The 22287-nt window shown below is 37.5% G+C and overlaps 1 protein-coding gene and 1 long non-coding RNA gene across 4 annotated transcripts in view; one reads left to right on the top strand and one right to left on the bottom strand.

The window, feature by feature from the left end:
- The window catches only part of abtb3 (ankyrin repeat and BTB domain containing 3), a 275369-nt gene that overhangs the window by 79980 nt on the left and 173102 nt on the right, over positions 1-22287 (top strand). The window lies entirely within an intron of this gene.
- The window catches only part of LOC100554294 (uncharacterized), a 40086-nt gene continuing 22662 nt past the window's right edge, over positions 4864-22287 (bottom strand). Inside the window, exons 2-4 of the long non-coding RNA XR_010006870.1 lie at positions 21085-21172; positions 11217-11251; positions 4864-6296 (exon numbers count right to left, since the gene is read on the bottom strand). This is a non-coding gene — a long non-coding RNA (uncharacterized LOC100554294). The remainder of the gene's footprint in view (positions 6297-11216; positions 11252-21084; positions 21173-22287) is intronic.

Raw genomic sequence — 22287 nt, 5'->3', positions numbered from 1 at the left:
TGCTACAAATGCAACTCGTTTTGAAGTAAGCAGAAGTACATGATCATGTTAGCCCTGTTATTTGTGACTCTTCAGGACCACAGTATGGCTTAAGTAAGGGCACACAGTATCATCATTTTGCAGAATCAAACTGGTCCAAGGCTACTAAATGCCTGAATGGGAAGTTCCTTGCGTATGTTTTTTGAGTGCCACAGTAGAAAAAAGGAGGATATAAATGTACAAAACAGTGAAGAAATACAAAATCTCAGTTCTGTTTAATGCTTATATTGCATTCCTGCCTATGTGGCTGTCAGTATCCAGGACAACAGAAGGTTGCCAGACTAAGTCTACCCCACGTTAGCACATATGCTCCAGTTGGCCATGTTTACCAGGAATAGTTTCTACTGTTGCTTTTTTGGGGATGTCAATCACTAGGTATATTATTCTTACTATTTCATGGTTCCCTTCAGGCTCATCAAGATGTTACATTTCTGTGTGTGTGTGTGAGAGAGAAAGAGATGTGAAGTGATGTGAATATGTATTAAAGCATGTGGATTAAAATTAAAGCACCATGTGGAGTACCATCTACCATATGGCACACTAGAGCTGTTGTAGTATATTTTTAATGTTGCTAACATACTATACAGCCATTATAATCGATCTATAATCCAAACAGCAATCACCCTTGATTTTTCTTCTCCTGTAAGTTCAAGACTATGGTGAAGTGAATAAATAAAGATTAAATCAATAAGTAGAGCACCCTTCCCCAAACTGGTGTCCTCCAACTATATTACAACCCTTTGTATCACTGGCTAGCATTGTGTTGTTGTTTTTTTATAGGAATGATGGAAATTGTTATTCAGCCCATCTAGATTGAAGGAAAGTGGTGTAGATCTTTCAGAAATGATGCAAAATGAGAAAGACCCTGGGAAGTAAGAGAACATTGAATACTATGCTACAAGGGTTTATCTTTTTTTGTCTATAAAGCATTCGTGGATATGTCAGCACAAAAAACTACTACTCTCTAGCAAATAGGACTACATCTATAAGGTCTGCACAGGAATGCTTTTCTAATATGTAAAAATGATCATAGTCTGAAAATACATGATGTAGGCAGCTTGATCAAGCCAAATATGTCAACCTGGATAGTAGGAAGATCACATGATGCCATAAGTTTCATAGAATATACACTTGAGTCAATCTCTCTCATTTTGAATTAGTGGTGGACTGCACTTGACATGTGCAAGCAAGCAAAATAGTGAAAGTGTATGGTGGCTTGTTTCTACTGTGAACTTCATTTGCAAGCTTCATTAACAATTGCTAAATAAGGCGGCAGCATAGTGCACTTTTTAGGAAGTAACAATGAGATGTGGCTGTTTCCTCCTGCAACAGTCTTCTGTCTCTTCGTCTCTATGATTCTTGTTTGTGATTTTATGAGTTTATTTTCATGTCAAGGTGACCCGAAAAGGCTGTGTGCTGTTCATATGTGTCTAAATGAGTTAATCATACACATACATTTATATAGCCACTAATGCTTCTAAACAGAAATCTGTTTTGAGCTGTCCAGGTCTTTCTCCCAGAGGGTTACTATAAGTTGAAGTCAACTTCATAGCACATAAAAAGCTATATAGACAGCTTTATGACCCCCATGTTGATCAGCTTGTTCCCATTTTAATTTTAACACCGCATATGCCTGAGATGATTTATAACTGATTTTACATTTGTCTTTCTCCAAACTACCATGAAATCCCACATATTTAACAATGCTTTCCTAAAATTTGCACCCACTTCTCTCTGAACTTCCTTGAAGTCTTCCCTAATTTACTTCTAATTAGTCTCTGGTCTTTTTTAGACATTAATTTGTTGTTTATGAATGCAAATGTTCAAGCTGCCTGTTAACTTTTGATGCCATATATATATATATATTTTAGAACTTCAGGAAGTTTAGTTGGACACCCTTTCTTTGTAAGAAGTTCCTTATGGTCATGATTATTTTATCACCATTAAGTAAAATTATTTAAAATGTATAGGTATGTTATTCTGAGGACAGGGTCTACATAAAACATCAACTGCTGAAATCACTGGTTTCTTTCCGGCTGAAATCACTGCCTGGTATAAATTGTGCTCCATTTAAACCAAAATTACCATTTTAGACTTCTATAATCTGGGAATATACTAGGGCAGGGGTCCCCAAACTTTTTAAACAGGGGGCCAGTTCACGATCCATCGAACCATTGGAGGGCCGGACTATAATTGGCCACCGAGCAATAACAACAACAACAACAAAACAACAACAACAACAACAAAGAGGGTTGGAAGAGACACTTTGGGCCATTAAGTCCAATCCCCTTCTGCCTTTGTGCACCGAAAGCAAAAGCAAAGCACCCCTGACAGATGACCACCCAGCCTCAATGATGATAATAATAATAATAATAATAATAATAATAATAATAATAATAATAATAATAATAATAAAAAGAGGGTTGGAAGAGACCCTTTGGGCCATTGAGTCCAATCCCCTTCTGCCTTTGTGCACCAAAAGCACAAGCAAAGCACCCCTGACAGATGGCCACCCAACCTCAATGTTAATAATAATAATAATAATAATAATAATAATAATAATAATAATAATAAGGGTTGGAAGAGAAGAAGAGACCCCTTGGGACATTTAGCCCAACCCTCTTCTGCCCTTGTGCCGTGGGGGCCGGATAAATGGCTTTGATGGGCCGCATCCGGCCCCCGGGCCTTAGTTTGGGGACCCCTGTACTAGGGTATCCCATTAATCCCTTTCTCAAAATTCTGTCTCTGGTTTAGAGGAATTTAGTTTGTTGCTCTTGTTTTTACATTACCCCAGAAAGAAATATCAATGCTCCCAGCTTCCCACATGAAAGGTCATGGGATGAAATGGGAGATAACTTTCATCATCTCTAAAATTGACTTTTGAGGGGTACTTTCCTTGCATGTTGCAACTTCCTCAACACCCCCCCCCCCTCATGTGTATATGTGTGTATTAGGGAAAGTATTATATTTCTCATATGTCTGTCATCTTTCTCTTCTCTTTGCACCCCTATAGTTTCACATTGTTTAATTCAAACAATTACTGCCTTTCAAATCTGATCATTTCGAGTTAGTAGCTCCCCATATCAAAGCAGCTGCACTCTGGTACATATTTGTGTACATTTTGCATGTGTTGTTTACTATCTATGAAACTCTATGAAAATATTTACTATTCCTTAATGCAACTGTTGTTTATATTTTTAATTCAAAGAATTCCCTTCTTAAAGAGTTATGTATGAATGTGGGGTTTTGATTCCTAATTGCCTATAGCACACTACAGACGAAAGACACAAGATCCTTTGTGGGCATGTGTCCTAAGAACTTGTAAGAGTTCATTCATGTGATTTGAGGTCATACTTAGGAGCAACAGAATCTGACACTTTCAGGTTATTGAGAATGTATTAGGCAAGAACTTTCAGGAATACATGATGAACCAGGAATTATTATGAGCAGCATGGATATTTTCAATCAGGGACAATGTTGCCGACTTATGGAATTTTTAGAAACCCCATTTTTTTCATCCAAACTCCAGTCCTCTGAAATCTTAATATTGGGTTTTGAATGACTTTGGTAACTTCATCTAATAAACTTTCTCATAATCCAGTGGAACTTCTTGTCCTAGCTAGATAATTAAAGATAAAATTAGACTCCTAACTAAAGTGAATTGAATGTGTAGATTTCCTGTATTTTTAGTGTATCTCTGTAGGTGGAACGTGTCTCTCAATGGCCTTCTATCTATCTCTGTATAAAATGGAGCACTTATTTTATTTATTATTGCATTTTTATTCCTTCTTTATACTAAAAATAAGGCACAGGGTTGATAATGGAAGACTAAAAAAAAAAAATGAAATGCGGTTAAATCAACCACAATAGTAAAATGCAGATTGAAAGATGTGTCCTTGACCTCTAACAAAAAATCATGGCAATGGGAATAGACAATACTTGTGGGGAGAATGTATGCCTTTGTTGGGGAACGACACAGGAGAATGGCGTTTCCTATGTGCTTGACACACAAGATTGCATGATTGTGTTATTACAGATTATTGCAGGACTTGATTTGCTATATGTGCCCATATTGGAGGTATAGGTTTGCTTGCAATATGAAAATATACTAACATAAATTGTAAATTATATGTTAGGTTCTTGTTAGGGAGGCTTGTAAGCCACTTACTTTGATGTCTTTTTGAGATCCCTCCTATTCTTTAATGAATATTTTTAGTGTTGTTCTATCATTTGTATTTATTACTATTTTATCACTGTTTTCAGATTACATTGGTGTTTGCAGATTTTATAGATTAAGGTGCACATTTATAAATACACACATAAATTAATAAGTACTTGCCTAACTTCCTTTTAAATTGAGTCGAGTCAAACACAAGCAATCTTGGTGCCCACAAAGATTCAGATATTATATTATGTGAGCTTCACTGGAGCTATTGGGAGAGTCTGTGTTTATCTCTTGAGAGTTTTGTGTGTTTTTGTGCAGTGATCTGCAGGTTACATCCCTCCACAAATTCACTTTTTAATTGCTTGTTTTTATTATTCCCATCCAATTAATGTGAGAAGATAACATTCTTTGATGGAAAAAATGCATTGTACCGACAGACATTCTTTAAGGTCTATAGCACATTTTGCTCAGGCTAATGGTGTCATCATTTCATCCTCTTGGTTTTCCAGGACAGCTCAGCATCTTGTGTCAGAGTTTTAGCATTTTTCTGGCATAAGGCAGTTATTTACTAAGCACATTTTTAGGTCATCCCTCCACTTGATGCGTGCTTGAGGCAATATACAAATAAAAGCAATAAAAAGGACAAAAGACATAATCGACAAGAAGTTGAACAATTTTCATGTAATAAAGCCAATGGTTAATAATAGTAAAATCAGATAGCAGCATTAACAAAACCCAACAATGCTATCTCTACCAGTTGTCTATAAGATAATAAATAGGAGGCTAGTTTAGCCTTCTTAGTAATGGGAGTTATATAACAAAGTGTTGCTACTCAATAATCTACCAGCTTCCTGTCTCTCTAGGGCTTCAACTGCTGAAGAAAATAAAGTTGAGGACAATGAACATAAGTTCTTCTTTGTAGTCTCTGTGATTCTCATATATGGGGTTTTCTGCACCCATGCAGGCCATTTTCAGAAACTTCTAGAGGTAGATCTCTTTGGCTAACAGTCCTTTCCCCTTCTATACTGCATATACTTAGTATGATTTCTGCTCATCTGCCTTTGCCATTGAAATTGTTGGGAACATTGTACATTAGCAAGTTACTCTTCTTTAGCATTTGACCTCAATTTCCTTCCTTGGTTTATGGTACCTACAGTATATTTTAAGAGGTGTATTTCATGCAGAAATAAGCTTTCCCCAGACAGACAACCTCAGCCAAAGGCCAAGTTTGACACTCAGATCTTCATATTTGTCAGCTTGGAGGATATTCCTCTGTAGGCAATATCCATCCGTTACTTTGTGTATAGAGAGTCAACTAGGAAGTCATACTGTTATAGTGGAAGCATTTCTTCTCTCTTTTCTGTAATATTCATGTGGACTGTCACTGGGTCTCCATTCACCACGTTAATGTTCACCTTGGCATCTCAGGCCTCTCTGACTTTTTAATGTGAGTCTACATGGCGGCTCTCTTGGCCTTCATTTTTCTCTTAGTTTCTTCACCCTTTAGTTGAACTTTCTTTGAAGGTTTGACAGATACCTTTCTTTCTTGAACTCTTATCTCTCTTATCTTGATTGAATATCTGAACATCATGTGATTTGTGCCTCCTTTCATAAAGATTGTGTTCCATGGTGGCCATGATCTCTGCCAGGAGACCGATGAATTGTCTGCTTTGAGAGTACAACCACTGTTCCTTCAGTTCCACAAAGACAACATGAGTCTATTTCTGGATGTCACTTTCTTCTCCAAAATGGCTATGTTCTTTCATTTGTCCTATGTAGGTTGTATTATAGTAATATAAATACAAGGTGCATGGGTCATTATAGCATGATCTGCCATTCCCAGGAAGGGATGAACAAAAGCAGTCTTGGCTATTGAGGTCACCTGCTCTTTGAGGCACAGTACACAAACCAAGAGGATATCAAACTGCATGCCTGGTCCTTCAGTGGAAAAGATACCTCATCCAGAATATGTTGCACTTTCAGATGTGTGTTGTCTGTTGGCAGTAGTACTTATCTTCTGTGGACTGAGCCTGAGCGTGTAAATCCACAACCTAGAATCCATAATGACTTCTTCTCCATCAAGATTTTTCATCTGTATTGGGATGAAACCACTGGGTCTTAGAGTAGTATGTGTAAAAAAGGATAGGTGTCTACTGTATGATGGGCCAGTTTCAAAAGATGATCAATACAAACAAATATTGCACGAGCACTACTGCTTTCATCAGCCGCTAACATTAATATCAAACTTTCTTTTACTATTTAATTTTCAAATTCCTTATGCACATTCTTTTTTTCTCGCAGCAAAGCTTGAAAGCTTTTAGTGATGTTGAGTGATTTCAGCTACTGCAAGAACCATGGGTTCATGGCCCCCGTGTATCTCATTTTCAAGAAGATCAAATTAGACACAAACATGTAGAATCAAAAGCAGATGATTATTCTCAATGACCAAAGAGGATGTCAGTGGAGAAAACACTCCAGAGTAACCACATACTGAAATTGCAAACACAGAACATTTTTATTTCATTTGACAGCTATTCAAGAAACCCGTGCCAGCTCTTGATTGGCTTAGAAACTATATAGCCAGCATCCACTACTTGGTTGCCCTCTGATGTTATTGCTGACTGGCTGTTTGCGGTGGTAGGAAATTCCATAAATTTTCATTGGAGCATTTGAAGTGTCAGTCCATTTAATGGTTTAACCCAGAGAGGGGTGCAATTGAAAAGGAATGCGGTGTGGCATTGGGCATGATGAGATTAATGGGTTGGCTTCTATGAATACAGTGGGGTTAGTCCAAAGTAAAAATGGGTGCTTCAGGAAGATGATCATTTCAGTGGGTGAGTCTGGCTCGGGGCATGGGAGACGGATTGTCCCCACAGATTGTCCAGATCAGATCAGGAGAAAAATAGGAAACAGACCCTGCAGCTATGACTCAAATACATTGTTTTCTCCCCTCATGTCTCCCAGTTCATCTGTTTCTTGCAGTCTGGGTGTGTTGAGTAACATTTCAAAGGTAATTTATGAAAATGGGTTACTATATGGCAAGAATGTGTGCTGGCTATGAGTCCCAATGGAGCTGTGTCTCCAAATGTATATATTTTATACATTTCATAATTTGGGGGGGGGGTCTGATTTCTCAATATCAGTGGTAGTGGGGACAAAGTCTTCTGTAAATCCAGACAGGCTGCTTATTTCTGCCTAAGGTATGTGTAACCACTTTAATTTCATACATGATAAATTAGAGTTTGAAGGATAGAGACTTAACCAAGGCTACTGTAATGGTTAATAACAGATTTGACAGCAGAGCCATCAGGTCAAAGACAAACATGCTCTCTCTCAGGCCTTTCTGGAAATTTAGTTAGAGATTATGAGATTAAAATCAGTTTTACAACAGGTAGGTCATTTAGAATTCCCTGTTAAACAGAAAGTGCATCTAGTCCAGCTTTCTTTGCCATATTTCATTTCATTTCACATTGTCATTCTCTACTCTGGAACTAATTCTTGCATTTTTTCATGCATATACACAGTTTCTCCTTCAACAGTTGTGATTTCAAGTTCTTAATTTCTTCCTCAAAGAAATACAAGATGTCAAATTGTTCATATCCACCCCTTGATAAATGTATCTGTTGTTATTAACAGTTGTCAAGTTACATTTTACTTAAGGCTGTTGTATGAATTAGAGACCTTCAAGCCACCTGATCATCAACAGCCCTGCTCAAGTCTGCATGGTCCTTGTTTTGTTTTGTTTTGTTTGCAAGGTTTGAGTTCTCTTCTGATTAGTGATTCCCACTGCACAGTAGTGTGTTTGCAAAGTAGGATGATATATCCCCATTTAATATGCTGTTGATACTATCTGTGAAGGTAATTTTCAGTGGCAGGTTATGTAGAAAGAGACCAATAGGAATAAACATGATAATCTGGATTTACAGCTGCACCATTCTCCATGGTGCGTGGCACCAGGCAGAAAATGACTTCTCAGGTACATGTGTGAGTCTGCTAGAGTATAATAGTCAATGCTGTGATGGAATTCAGGATTTAAAATGTTAAACTTGCAGTATTCTAGCCAGTGCTTTTTTTGTATACAACTATGTATTTTGAGGGGGGAAAGTTGCCTTAAAATATATGTCCAAATCACCTCGATTCCTAGCAAGTGTATATATAGTCTTGACTTTATGCTTGAAGTGATAGAATCTGGCTGTTCATCCTGACAATGTTTGTACGTAGCTGAAGATTAGAATAATCATTAGTGACAACAGTTCTCTGGAGGGAAATGGCCATGAAATTTCCCAGCTCTTTAGTAAGGGACTTTAATTGTTTTGGACCAGCAATAGCTCTTTAGAAAGACAGTCTATGGCCAAATAAATTGCTCCAATGAAAAATGAATTAGTGGTTTTTGAAGACACGACTGGCCATGTTATGCAAATTGCAATGCTTAGAATGCATTGATGGAGAGATAAAAATCTTGCAATCAATTTATGGTGGAGAGCTTCATACTCAAGAGAACTGAAAGGAACAACGAGCTCTGCATAACATCTCTTCTTGCATACATGAGGAATATTTAATTTTTTTCTCACTTAATTTTCAGCCAACAAGCTATTCAGAGATTCAGAACAGGGTAAACTATGGAGCTGATTTCCATATCACAAAATATGAAACCCACTTTTCAGTAAGGAGCACTAATATACATGACTTATATATATATGTGTGTTAACATAATTATTGGGAAATATTGATCCACATTTTTATTGTTGTATGAAAACCATATGAATACCAAGTAAATATTGTTTATCCCTCAGTCCACCTAGATAATGATGATGTTATTACTAGGTAACATTGACGCTAACATGCATAAGTAGGGGCTGAGAATTTTAGGTTTACAAAACATTTGCGGTTTAGTGCTGTTTTCTTCCAAAGCTGGATAATGTTTTTGATTAACTAATTATCCCTAGCCTCTTGGGGGAGATTTTGAGAATTTGGGGTAGGAAGAAAGGATAATGTGGATGTATGAGTAGAAAAGTCTGCTCACTGCTGAGGCATCTAAAAACAGATTTGGACTAGAACTAATCTACTATGTAATGCAAATTAAAGGTCCATCACCAATGGCTTTTAATCCAGTAGTGTAACCTTAGAGGATTAAAAGCAGAGTCTTCAGGAGCTACTTGGGAGTAGTGGGTGCAGCAAAAATGTCCATGAAGTACCTCCCACATCTTACAATTGTGGATTAAAAGTTGGGAGATTCTTTTTGCTAACCTTTCATGATCACATGCTGCACCCAGGGCTGTCATCTTTTGTCCTGTGAAGTACTGGATATTATACTCCTTTTCTCACACAGGACAATACTTTCATATGTTGTGTAGTAGTGTTTGCAGGTATTCATAACTGTATTGCCATACACTTTTTTTTCTTCCATAGACACAGAAAGGATGTGCAGTACAACCCTTCTATCTGCAGGACTGGTACTCATGGTTACATTTATCTATCTATGATTCTATATATCAAGAAAATATGTCCCCTTAGGCATTTTCTAGGTCTGCCAGCATGGCTCTATGGTATTTTTGGGTTGCAAATCCTTCATTTCAATAGGACTTGTTATTATCCATTGTATTGTGTATCTACACAAAGTCCAGGAACATGTCCCTCAAAAATACAGAGGCTGTAATTTACCTGGTTGTGCTTTCTCTATAGTTTGAACATCTTTCTATTTAGTTAAAATTATAAAAGTGTTGTTGTTTTTTATCTCACATTTTTCCAAATGGCTTTCATTACTTTAATATAGTTTATGAAAACAGTTTGCTCTTACATGAACTATCATATGGCTTCTTACAGAAACTAGACCACTAAGAAAGGGACCAGATGTAAAATACACAAATTGTCGTCGTTGTTATTGTTATTTGCAAGCCCACCATTACTTACCTGTGTGGCAGAACTTACCTTTAGAATATTTTATGCACACATAAAAAGCATGTGAATTTATCCTTTGGAGATTATCCTGTACCCTGCTCTGATTAGTTTATACCTGTTGCCTTAAGCAGAACTGTGATTCCCCAATGTTTCTCATATTTGTCTTGATGCACAGTATGGCTATGAGGTTGGTATTTTAAGCAGGAGCAAAGTCTATGAAAATCAGTTTTAATTCCCATCCCCAAGAATCCAGATCACAATGTCTTCAGGAATTTTAGTTTGTAATTTCATAATACTATTAATGATCCTAACACATCTTGCATAAGAACACTTCTTGAAGTATGTGGGGTATAAAACAACCCACAGGCTTGTTATTTATTGAAGGTAGAATATTTATGTTTTTAATCAAAGGGTGTGTTTTGAAAACAGACCTTTAGGTGTTATTCTCCTGCAGGTGAAGTCACTGGAAGTTTAGCTGTAGACATTCAGTGATCAGGTTTTTCCCTGAGCAAAATAATACATTTCTTGGCATAGATTATTGAAGTTTTTTTAAAAAAATGCTTGAAGATATAAATTTTCAAATAATGTATTTAAAAACAAATGAGTTGAGTAGATTCATATAGGAAGGGGAGCAAGGAAAAAGCAGCATGGAATTCAATTTGGATACAAGAAGAGAAAACAGTAATGCTTTGTCTCATACACCAAACACCTGCCTTTACATTGCTGGAAAGCATGCCCAGGGATTTGTTGATTTTTACTGCAGAGACACAAAGGCAAAACCTGGAAGAAATATACTCTCCCAAGTCTCATGTTTATATGCCAGATTTCCAGAGATTATGCATTCCTGAGTTCTTGATGTCTGTAGAGGAACTTTACTCATTTTAGAAATGATTAGGGAGTAGCATGCATTTTTTTTACAACTGAGCAGAGTCTCTTTTGGAGATAAAGAGATTTATTTCACTCTTGCAAGATTAAAAGCTCTGTTGTAGGATGTGTCTCACATTGCCAAGGATGCCCAAGGTGATTATGGAATGTGTTGATTCAGATAATCATTGTTCTAAACAGCCAAACTATATACCTGTCTGAATTGCAGTATAAATTCCAAATTACATACCTTTCTATTCATGTACCAAATAATCTTAGACATTCCTGTAACAGAAAATGAGAAAGTTTAGAGTCGGGATTTAGGATCTTCGGCAGTCATTCTATCCAAGCTGAGTCTGTTGGTCCCTGATTCCTCCTATGCCCCTGATTCCTTCAATATCAAGTTGCTATTATTTCTATAAATTAACTCAGTCTGAGTAAAGTAAAAATACAGAGCTATACTGAAGCTCGTTCATACTACACAATTAGGATTTCCAGAGTGAGCACTGAAGTTGGCTTCTGTGTTTTTAATGGTTGTATAGAAGGGGTAATTTCAGCAGGTGTTGCTTGTTACCTGGTTCTATGACAAGCAACTGCTGCTGAAATCAGCTGTTCTGAAAACTATTAAAGTTATTTCCAGTTTTTATCTGAGAATGTTATATACAATTAGAGCACGGTGACTCCACATTAATGTTCATTACTCCATCAAATGCAATAATTGATCTTGCTTTTCAGGCAAGAACATTTAGAATTTTCTGCCAAAGAGCTCTAGTTCTTCACCAAACTACTACGTATCCTTGGATTTTATAGTGTTGCAAAGAATTTTAAAATAAAAAAAGACTTCCAAATATGGGAAATCAATTAGCCTTTAGATCTTAGCATTCTAGGATCTTAGCATTCTAGGATGCATTCTATGATAATTAAAATGGATTCAAAGTACATCACCAAAAGAGCCTTAAGAGCTAGGGAGATCGTTTTATGTTGTACAGGATAACCAAAACAAAAGCAGCTATAAACTAGAATATGCTTGGAGACATATGATACATTAGGCAAAAACAAAGATATAGCTAAGCTGGTTATGCATAATTATACTATGCAGGATTTTAAACCACAGGAACAAAGCATTTGTACACTATCACCAGCATCATGGAAACCACAAACATGCATTAAAAAGGGGAGACATTTCATGAAACAGAGAGTATGAGCCAAAGCAGGGTTTTATACCTTTTCGAGTTTGAACCACATAGTAGACTAAATTAGTCAATTGGGAGGGCACAATTCACAAACTTGGGAATCTGGAACTTTCTATGGCTATCTCTGTTAACCAAATTGTTTCCATTTTGGAGCTATAACTCTAATTTGGATTTAGGCCACAACACAGGGCAGATGCATGAAATAATGAAGCTTGAATCTTTAAGTTGCCCAAGAAACCAAACGATTTTTCAACTCAAAATCTGCATTCTTATTACAGTTCCTTACAATATTTAATTATGAAATCAGTAAAAAAGGTAAAGGTTTCCCCTGACGTTAAGTCCAGTTGTGATCAACTCTGGGGGTTGGTGCTCATCTCCGTTTCTAAGCCGAAGGGCCGGCGTTGTCCATAGACATCACCAGGTCATGTGGCCGGCATGACTGCATGGAACGCCGTTACCATCCCACCGGAGCAGTACCTATTAATCTACTCACATTTGTATGTTTTTGAACTGCTAAGTTGGCAGGAGCTGGGGCTAACAGCGGGTGCTCATTCTGCTCCCGGGATTTGAACCTGGCACCTTTCGGTCCGCAAGTTCAGCAGCTCAGCGCTTTAACACACTGTGCCACCAGGGGCCCATGAAATCAGTAAGCAATCCTTTATGCATAGTATAATACACTGTTAACTATTCTCTAGCCTACAGTTATAGGTTGAAATGTGTGAGCAGAAAGCTGCAGGTCTGGGCAGTCCCTCTTATCAAACACTAAATCTTTCTGGGATTTTTGAAGGCACCTCTGAACAGGTTATGGCAGCTGTTGCCAACTTGTTCTCCATTTTAAAGGGAAAACCCACCAACAGTGTTGGATTTGTTAGAGTTTATTATTTCCAAAGTGAAGGAAATACTTATGTCTCTCTTGACAATATGGCTCTTTGTTGTTTCTTGGAATTATGCATTGTGAACTACACTGTCTATTATTCCAAGTTAATGACTCTTGTGCTGTCAGGATAAGGTGAGTTGGAAATCTGCTCCCAGGAATCTATATGGAAAGAGACAAAGGGTCTTCAAAGACACCACAATCTTTAAAATAAAGTTGGATAATAAATAATAAATAAATAATAAAACTTTATTTATACCCCGCCACCATCTCCCCAACGGGGACTCGGGGCGGCTAATGGGTCATAGAGAGAGAACCAGAAAGCAACTGTTATAATATAGGAAATCTTGCTTTCTTAGCTGTCAAGTATGCTTGCCAGGCTGAATATGGGCCAGGGTTCTTGGATCTTTAGTAGTTAATTATCTTGGAACAAGAAGACACAGTGTCAGGTTTCACAGGCAAAAGCTCGGCATTGATGTGCTTCTTCTTGCTCTGTACTTTCCAGAAAATGACTTTGGTGAACAATGAAGCAGATAAAAGGTAGGCTGGTCTGGCAAGGTTGTAGTAGACATTGAGTAGTACCACAGTACATCTTCCTGCTCCAAGATCTGTTAAAGATACAAGAGTCCTGTCCCACATTCACCCAGTCTTCCCTGCTTGCAAAGCAAGGTGTTATTATTTGATTTTGTTCATTGCTTGTGCATAACAAAAGTGTAGTGGATGACATGTTCGGATTTTCCAAGCAGAAATGGGCAAGGGCTTTCTAATATACAGGGATCTCCACCTCCCCCAATTGCATTTCTCATTATACCATTTATATATTTATATATAATTATTTATAATTTACTATTATAAATAAATAATTAATAAATCTTTATTTATATCCCGCTTTCCCCCCCTCATGGGACCCAAAGCGACTTACAACATATTAAAATCACATAAACAACAATCAGAGTACATCAATAATATAAGCATAATAGGATAAACAGATTAAGAAAAACAACTACAGTATACATTCAAGTTCATGATTATCTACCAATAATCTTTGTAACTTCAGAAGGAGGGTACATTGTAACATGCTTATCGTTGTCATGTTTGAGGTATCAAATACTAAGATTTTTCAGCTTTCTGATAATAACCATTTGGATAACGTTCTGTTGATGATACTTTGGTTCATTCATAAGTGAATAAGAAACCATTTGTATTGATTGCATTGCAATTTGCTCTTCTACAAGACTGCTTTGGGCCTTGTTGTTGTTGTTTAGACAGGCCCAGAGGGTGCCGGGGAAACACTTCTCAAATGAAATATCAAAGCTTGTTTCACTGCAGTTCATTTAGCCTACAAAATACAAAGCAGTGGTTAGGGAGTAGCAAGCTAGAAAAAGAAAACATGATGTAATTGGCAGCGTCCTGTGAACTACATCCAAGTTTGAACATGCAAGGGAAAGATGTAAGATAGACCATCTTTTTTATGATTTAGTTCCATCTTTCCTCATGATATGAAATGTGTGTATCAAACATCCCTTATGGCTCCATGAGTGTTTGAACACATTCTTAATGAAGTAGATTTGTTTCTGAAAAACGAGAGGTGAAAAGTATGTATTTAAATGTAGAGACTATTCTTTAAAAATAATAATGGGTATTTATTTTTGCTTTCTTGATAACATAGTAATACTTTCTGCATCTTGACCACGCTCTGATGTTGCTTGGCCACATATATTTCATCTGTGAATATATTTTCCTCCATGGCAGCTTTCTCAATGGAGATACAAAGTGATATGATATCTCTCCCTGACTCCATTTTGAGAGTGGCTGGAGTAGAACATTGAGAAAATTGGCCTTACTATAAGGAGTAGTATGCAACCCATGTGTGGAAAAATGACCTTGGCTCCCATGGAAAATTGAACATGGTTTGCTTGGTATATGATCAGATTAGATTAGCCCCAACCCTTCAATCCTTCCGATCCATTTTAAAAACATGGATTTTTAAACAGGCTTTTGAAGTTGACACTCTGGGACTTTAGTTGTGAATTGATGGCAGCTAGTTTTATCTTCAGATATTCTGGGCTTTTTAAATGGTGCTATTTTGATTTTATGTTATATGTGTTCATAGTGGTGGTTGTTATAATTGTATATGATGTTGTTTTAGACTCATGTACTGTTTTATATTATATGCTGCACCTTGTATTGCTTTTGTAAGCTGCCCCAAGTCCCTTCAGGGATGGTGGCAGGATATAAATAAAAATTTATTTATATGCCCATTTCCTATAGGAACTGGGTTTTTAATAGTGTATGAATATAGAGACCAAACATGAAGCCTGTTTGCCAGCAGTAGTAGTATTAATTGTTTCACTAATCAGCTATGTGTATATTTTAAGTTCTATTTTCATTTAAAAAAATAGACTAAAAAACCTGGGAATTTTAACACTAATCCAATGTAATTTGTTTTGAAATACTGAAATGGTTGACTGCAGTTGCAGAAGTTGTTACTACCATGTAGAATGATTAAATTCTAGTTTTATGCAAATAATGATCTTATGCCAAGATTCATCTACTAGTGCCAATTGAACAACTGAAATAAGTAGGATTTCAAAAAGTGTTTACTTGTCCTCCAGTAATTAATTCAATGTGTTGAGTATAACTCAGACTACCAATAAGGCTTTAATTCCCATAAGATATCAGTGTTTAAACTGGTGGTATATCGCCATATCATGGCATGTGACATTGGAATTGAGGTGCCTGCTTATCAGGTATTTGGCAACAGGTATTTGGTAATGACTCCAGACACATTAAGAAGATCTGGTTTGCAGTCAGGTAGTGTTCTGCAATTTTGAAAGATAAGACTTAAAAGTGTCTTGGGTTTAGCTGCCTGAAATGGACTTTTTAATGTGTGACAGTCATAATCCATACCAAACTGTCAAAATGCTGTGTCTTTTGAGGCATCAATATTTCGGTAGGCAGGCATGTTTAGGGAGTTAGCAGAAAGTAATCAATAGAAATCACTGAAAAGTAATGCTTTGGAACCATACTGCGTACAAAGAATGCTTAAAATGGGATTCCAAAAGAGTGATGGGCCGAGGATACTGACTGCGACATAATGATTGGTAAGTACGAGATGAGAAATTATAGAGAACAGAAATTTGCTATCTGTGCAAATGAATAGCAAAGGACTTTATTGTAGGAAAGAACTTGGAAAGCATTAAGAAAATTATCATGCCACTAAAAGGAACAAAATTTAACATTATGCTTTTTTGTGAGTGGTTACATCTATCCACTCTTAAAACTTTCATGGCTCAAAAATGTTCATTGATAACAGTACATAAAAAGAAATAAGACTACAGGCAGTTCCTGAGTTAGAAACATCCTACTTACAAAATAGTTAAGAATGGAGTGAGACAACGGGAAGTGAGAGAAATCTACCTTTCAGAAAAGAAATTCACCTGTGAAAGAGTTATCATGGGGGAAAGGTGTCTTCACGGATGCTTTCTCACCAACTCTTTGTTTCCACAACAAGCCACATTTTTCAAAATCCAATGATCACAGGGAGAGAACGGGAGGTGAAATCTTCTGAACAGGGGCATGGGCAACAAAATAAATGCCACAGGGGTGTTAACCCTTCCCTATGCTATCCAAAGCACACACACACACACACAGAGACAGGCTGGAGCTACACATATGGTAGTTATATCTGTATTTGTATTTATTAATTGCTGTGATTTCCAGTGAAGACATATAAAATAAGCTTAGCTGTTATGTTGAACTAGGCTAATGGTAGAATGCCTCGTCTCCATGTTCCCTGGCCCAAATCAAGTATTTAAATATATCATCTGCAGTCTTTAAAGCAGATGCATAGCCCCCATCTGTCCCTATTTGTCAATAAGAGTCCTGATTAATCCTCTGTCACCCTACTTTTTCAGCTGCTTTTAGAAGGTATCTCTCCTCCTCCCACTTAGCTTCCTTTTCTTTAGCTTATTTCAAGTTGAATTCAAAGTACAAAAGGAGTTTGTACTAATTTAACTTAGCAGGAGAGAGAGGATGGGAGGAGGCTGGATTTTTCTAATTGGCCCAAATAAAAGCAAATTGGTGCCATCTTTCTTAGTTTGTGTTTTCTTCTTCATTTCTAATACCGTTTGCCCTCTTAACCGGAATGTATATCAGCATTGCTCAGTGTAGCTTGACCACATGCGTCCCAATTTCATCTGTGAAATGTATGGGACTGAGGGCACTTTTACTACATCTTTGGGGTTCTGTGGGGCATAAAAAGGGTGAATTTATGTAAGGACCTCCTCCATTCTCACATTGGATCGGAAGGGATTAAATAGCCCATCATTTTGTCTTAATAGAAAGAATGTTATATCACACTATACTCAATTCAAATATGGCCCCTGTAAACAGAGATCTGTTAGAGGCTAGGTCTACATCCAAGTTCCTAATTCTATATCCATTCTCATTTATTTGCAGATTTCAAATGGTGAGCACACTAGACCTAATCCTTTTTTATACATAGAAAGTTAGGGCTTGTATGCACTAAGGATTTACTGCAGAGCAGCATTGCTTTCGGGCAAAGATAATTTAATACCAGCATTGTCACAAAGGAGAAAATAAAGAAATTAAGAGCTGTGGCTGGTGTGATTGCAACCCATTGACTCCATGCTTTAAATGGTATTGATCTGAAGGCTTGCAATTGCTCTGGCTTCAGCATATTTAACAATGGAAAAAAAACCCACAGTGTGCTCAAAGGTGCAGTGGCTGCAATCTTTCATTAGACTGCCCATGTCTCCTATTTGCAGATAATAGTCCCCTATGCTGGCCTGGCATAGTTTGTTATTTGAAGGCATCCTCTATTTAAAAGGCTGTTCACTTTAAACACAAACAACATGACAAAAAGGGAAGGGGGTTTTAAAGTTGGCATCTGCATTAAGAACCTAGAGCAGTGATTCACAAATGTTGGTCTCCATTTAGTTTGGACTTCAACTCCTAGAAGCCCTAGCCAGCTTGTTCAGTGGTCAGGAATTCTGGCAGTTGAAGTCCAAAACGCCTAGATGACCAGAGTTTGGGAACCACTGACCTAGAGGGTAGCATATCAAACATGCAGATTAGTCTCTCAGTCTTCCTTTACTATGATAAGTTATAGTCACTGTTGTTGCTTGCTGTCAATTCAGCTTTTTTATGGTGAATTTATGAATGAGATATCTCCGAGAACCTCAGTCATCCACAGCTCTGCTCAGGTCTTGAGAATCAGACTCATGGCTTCCTTGATTGAGTTTATGTTCTGTAAAGCATTTTTCTTTTTTTACTAACTCACCAAAAACATTCTCAATGTATGTCCAAAGTATGACAGTCTCAGGACTTTATCCCCACCCCCCACCCCCCACCCCAAAAACAACCAAATTTAATGCACAAAGCTAATGAAAAGTCCCATAACGCAGGGGGACTTCCTATCAGCGCCCATCACAATTTGTTAAAGAAATGTCAGAAACAGTCAAAAAAATGGAGGGGGGAAAAGACGATCTGAGAATCACCCCAGGAGCTCATCAACTGGGATATTCCATTACAAATGACCAAAAACATGTGGGATGGAAACTATTAGAATTGCCTGCATTGAATCATATTGATGACATGTGCAGATGGGCTATTCTGTGGATGCTCTCCTACCCAGCTGTGTGTCCCCAGCACTAATGCAGCTACCCAATTATTGCATGATAATTTTAAAAAATAAAAGTAAGAAATATTTAGAGAGATTGATAATTTTCTTTGCCTTTAATGTTCACATTTGATCCTACATAATGTCAAAATTAGACACAAATTTTAAAAAAAGGGGGGGAGAGGGCAGGGAATCCACTTACTCGTTGGATAAGGATGAAAACTTATAGTAACAACTAAACCAGCAAATTAAGACAACATATGATAAATTATGAATAGCGGAACATAGTGATTTGCGACACTACAGGACTAAACACCATGCTTAGATGATGCTACTCCCCGCCCAATGTAAATTAATGTAAATCAATGTAAATCATCTGTGATCAGGACAATTGTATTTTGTGGCATTCACATTTTTCATGATCTACACAGCTCCTGATGGCACAGGGGGTTAAACCTCTGAGCTGCTGAATGGGGAGCGGGGTGAGCTCTCAGTGTTAGCCCCAGCTTCTGCTAACTTAGCAGTTTGAAAACATGCAAATGTGAGTAGATCAAAAGGTACCGCTCCAGCGGGAAGGTAATGGCGCTCCATGCAGTCATGCCAGCCACATGATCTTGGAGGTGTCTACGGACAACGCCGGCTCTTCGGCTTAGAAATGGAGATGAGCACCAAACACCAGAGTCAGACACAACTAGACTTAATGTCAGGGAAAAACCTTTACCTTTACCTACATAACCAAAGGCTTTTTAAACCTATTTCTATGTAAATAGTAATTATTTCCAAATGTGTATATTGACATTAGCACTTGCAAGTCCCTTTTTGGTAATTCAGATGCCCATCCTCTCAGAATCTTTTCACTTACCTAACCAACTTTTTTCTGTGTACAATGCCTCTTTTGAAATATGTAGTTTACAAAGCTTCAAAACTGGGAATTAAAATGGAGCATGCATCAGTATGTGCTTAATTTATTAGGGAAAAACACTACTGCTGACAGATGTTGTAAACTAGGGACTGAAAATGTGAAGTAGACCTTACCAGCCCTTTTTGTGATTTTTCTTAGTTGTATTGAAACCACAGAGGATGTTAAGAGTAGATCTAGATGAATCTATACCCAGCATGAAATGTCTTATGTTCTTGAAGAAACTAACTGAGCAGCTTAAACACTCAAACACTGAATCAGCAGCAATGAAACCATTTGTTTTGGAGATGTGCCATTTCCTTCAGTGAGGCAGTAACCTTCAGAGTCAAACGATATAGGATAGGGAGTTATATATAGTTTAATATTAACAAAAACATTATTTGTGTAAATGATATTTAATAATAGGCGTGTTTATACTCAAGAGTTGCTGATTTATCCCAAAACAATTGCTTTAAACATGTTGCACTTTCATAGAAAAGAAGAAAGAAATCGACAGATTAAGTGACAATAGTGTGAAATTTGTGCTCCAAAACAAAAACCATATCCTTCTATTCTGGGCAGAAATCTGTCATACAGATTTAGCCATGATTAAATCTTGTATTTTTCAGAATGCATAAAAATAACTCATTTTAGTTATCAAGGCTGATTACATCTTATGCATAGTTTTGCTCTGAAAAGATCTTGAATAGCATCTTTTCACTCCATCACCGCAAATATGCAGGGTTTTTTAAAAGTAAAAAACAGATGTTACATTTGGAAATACAGAAAGATCTACATTCTTTTTAACTGCTCCACCTGTTCAGTTCCAAAAATGTGGCATAACAGAAGTGCTCTCAGGTGCAGTGGTTCTCAGGTGGTTGTTGCTTTGACCCAGAGCAACAACTCATAGTTCAGAATTGCTATGTAGGGTATAGTTTATCTTTTATTTAAGAACAGTGGTGGTTCAAAACTCATTCAAAAAGCAATTCATCACCTTTGACATAACACTTTGTTATTTTTTTTCTGTTTTATGCTATTGATTCTGAGCAATCTCTGAAACAACATTTGGACTGTTGGGAGACAAGGATGGTAGGCCCTCTCTGTTTGTTTGTCAGAGAACTTTTCATTAAGGATCTGCCTTAGCTTAGTGTGTTTGGCTTTCTCTTTTTGTGTTGAGCATTAGTATACCTGCACTAATAAAAGTGAATATCTGTGTCTCTGCCATAACTGTAAAATTGTGAAACCTGATCTCCTAGCACTTTCCATGCATAGTGAAAAATCCTAGCAGTGAGCATGTGGAAACGGATACATAGTAGTTACATTAAATCTTGTAATGTAGGAATATATCAAGCAGAGTGCATCCAATGTGAAAAGAGTGTGTGCTAGATACCAGGAGAGAAATATTCAGTATGCTCTTGTAAGGTCAAAAGGTTAAAAAAGTAAAATGTACATTTATTATTTCAGGAAATCAATCTGGGCTAGAAAAAGAGATAGATGAAAGTAGGTTACCTTTTTTTTTAGTAGAAGAATATCTGAAGTTGGCACTCGTGCCAATGTTATCCATCCTGAGACAGAAGCCTCATAGGTCCTGCCTTTCCTAGACAAAGGGACATAAAAGAGAAGTTTTGCAAGGAGGAGGAAGTGACCTGTGCAGGTAGGCAGGAAGTTAAAAAGTTTGAATATTGAGATCAAAGCAACAAAGAAGTGAAACAGAAGGGCAGGCATTTTCTCTAGACCTTCCGTTGTCACAAATTACTCTATACAAGCATCAATGCTTCTTTGCTTCCAGTATATTGTAGCTGAGGTATCATATATTTCACTAGGTTGGAGACATGATCAGAGAGGAAGTGCAGTGAAGCAGCACCGCGGTATCTCTAGATCAGTGGTTCCCAACCTTTGGGCCTTTCAGAAATCCCAGCCAGCTTACCAGCTGTTAGGAACTGTGGGAGCTGAAGTCCAAAACACCTGGAGACCCAAGGTTAGGACTCACTGCTCTAGGTATCTCCATTTTGGTCAGAACTGAAGTAAGGAAAATGACATTCTGAGTACAACCTTTCCGTGGTAGAGTCCCCATACTCTTCAAAAAGTTCAGAGAAATGGAGGAAGAGAAAGAAGTGATGGGATGTGGAGGACAGTAAGCAAATAGAAACGCTGAAGGTGGAAAGAGAAAAAGAGCAATGGGGACAGAAAGAGCCAGTGGGAAAAGAGCACTGGTTTTCTGAGAGAGACGGAGGACCTAGGTAAGTGAAAAAGGTGCTGGGGAGGAAAATTAAAGCATTTCTAAGCTCTTGGAAGATGAGTATTCCTGTTGTAGTGTCAGTTCTGCAAATTTTTCAGCAACTATGGCATATGATCAGTTGCACTAGCTCCTTTGCCATAAATTCAGTTTGAAAAGTATTCAGACTAGTTATATAAGTGATTAAAATCCCTCAGGATCCCTGGTGGTTGTTTTGACTATAGCTTTCTTCAGCTCTGTGATATCGTATATGTAGCAGTGATGCAGTTGCCCTCCTCAAAGTAATTTGAAAAATTTGTAAACGGGAAGGAGGGAGAAAGGGGGGGGGAGAGGGAGACTGAAAATTCATAGCATATCATATATCTCCGTCTTTATCTTACATCTGCATTGCCTCCTTTTTTACACAGAGCAAAGAGCAGAAAGCAGGAAAATGATAACAAATACTCATATCCCAGCTGAGCTGCTGGAAATGAAAT

The sequence above is a fragment of the Anolis carolinensis genome, chromosome 5 (assembly GCF_035594765.1).
Source record: "Anolis carolinensis isolate JA03-04 chromosome 5, rAnoCar3.1.pri, whole genome shotgun sequence".
NCBI lineage: Eukaryota > Metazoa > Chordata > Lepidosauria > Squamata > Dactyloidae > Anolis > Anolis carolinensis.
Note: the sequence above shows the minus strand (reverse complement) of the source record. Positions and strands in the feature narration are given on the sequence as shown.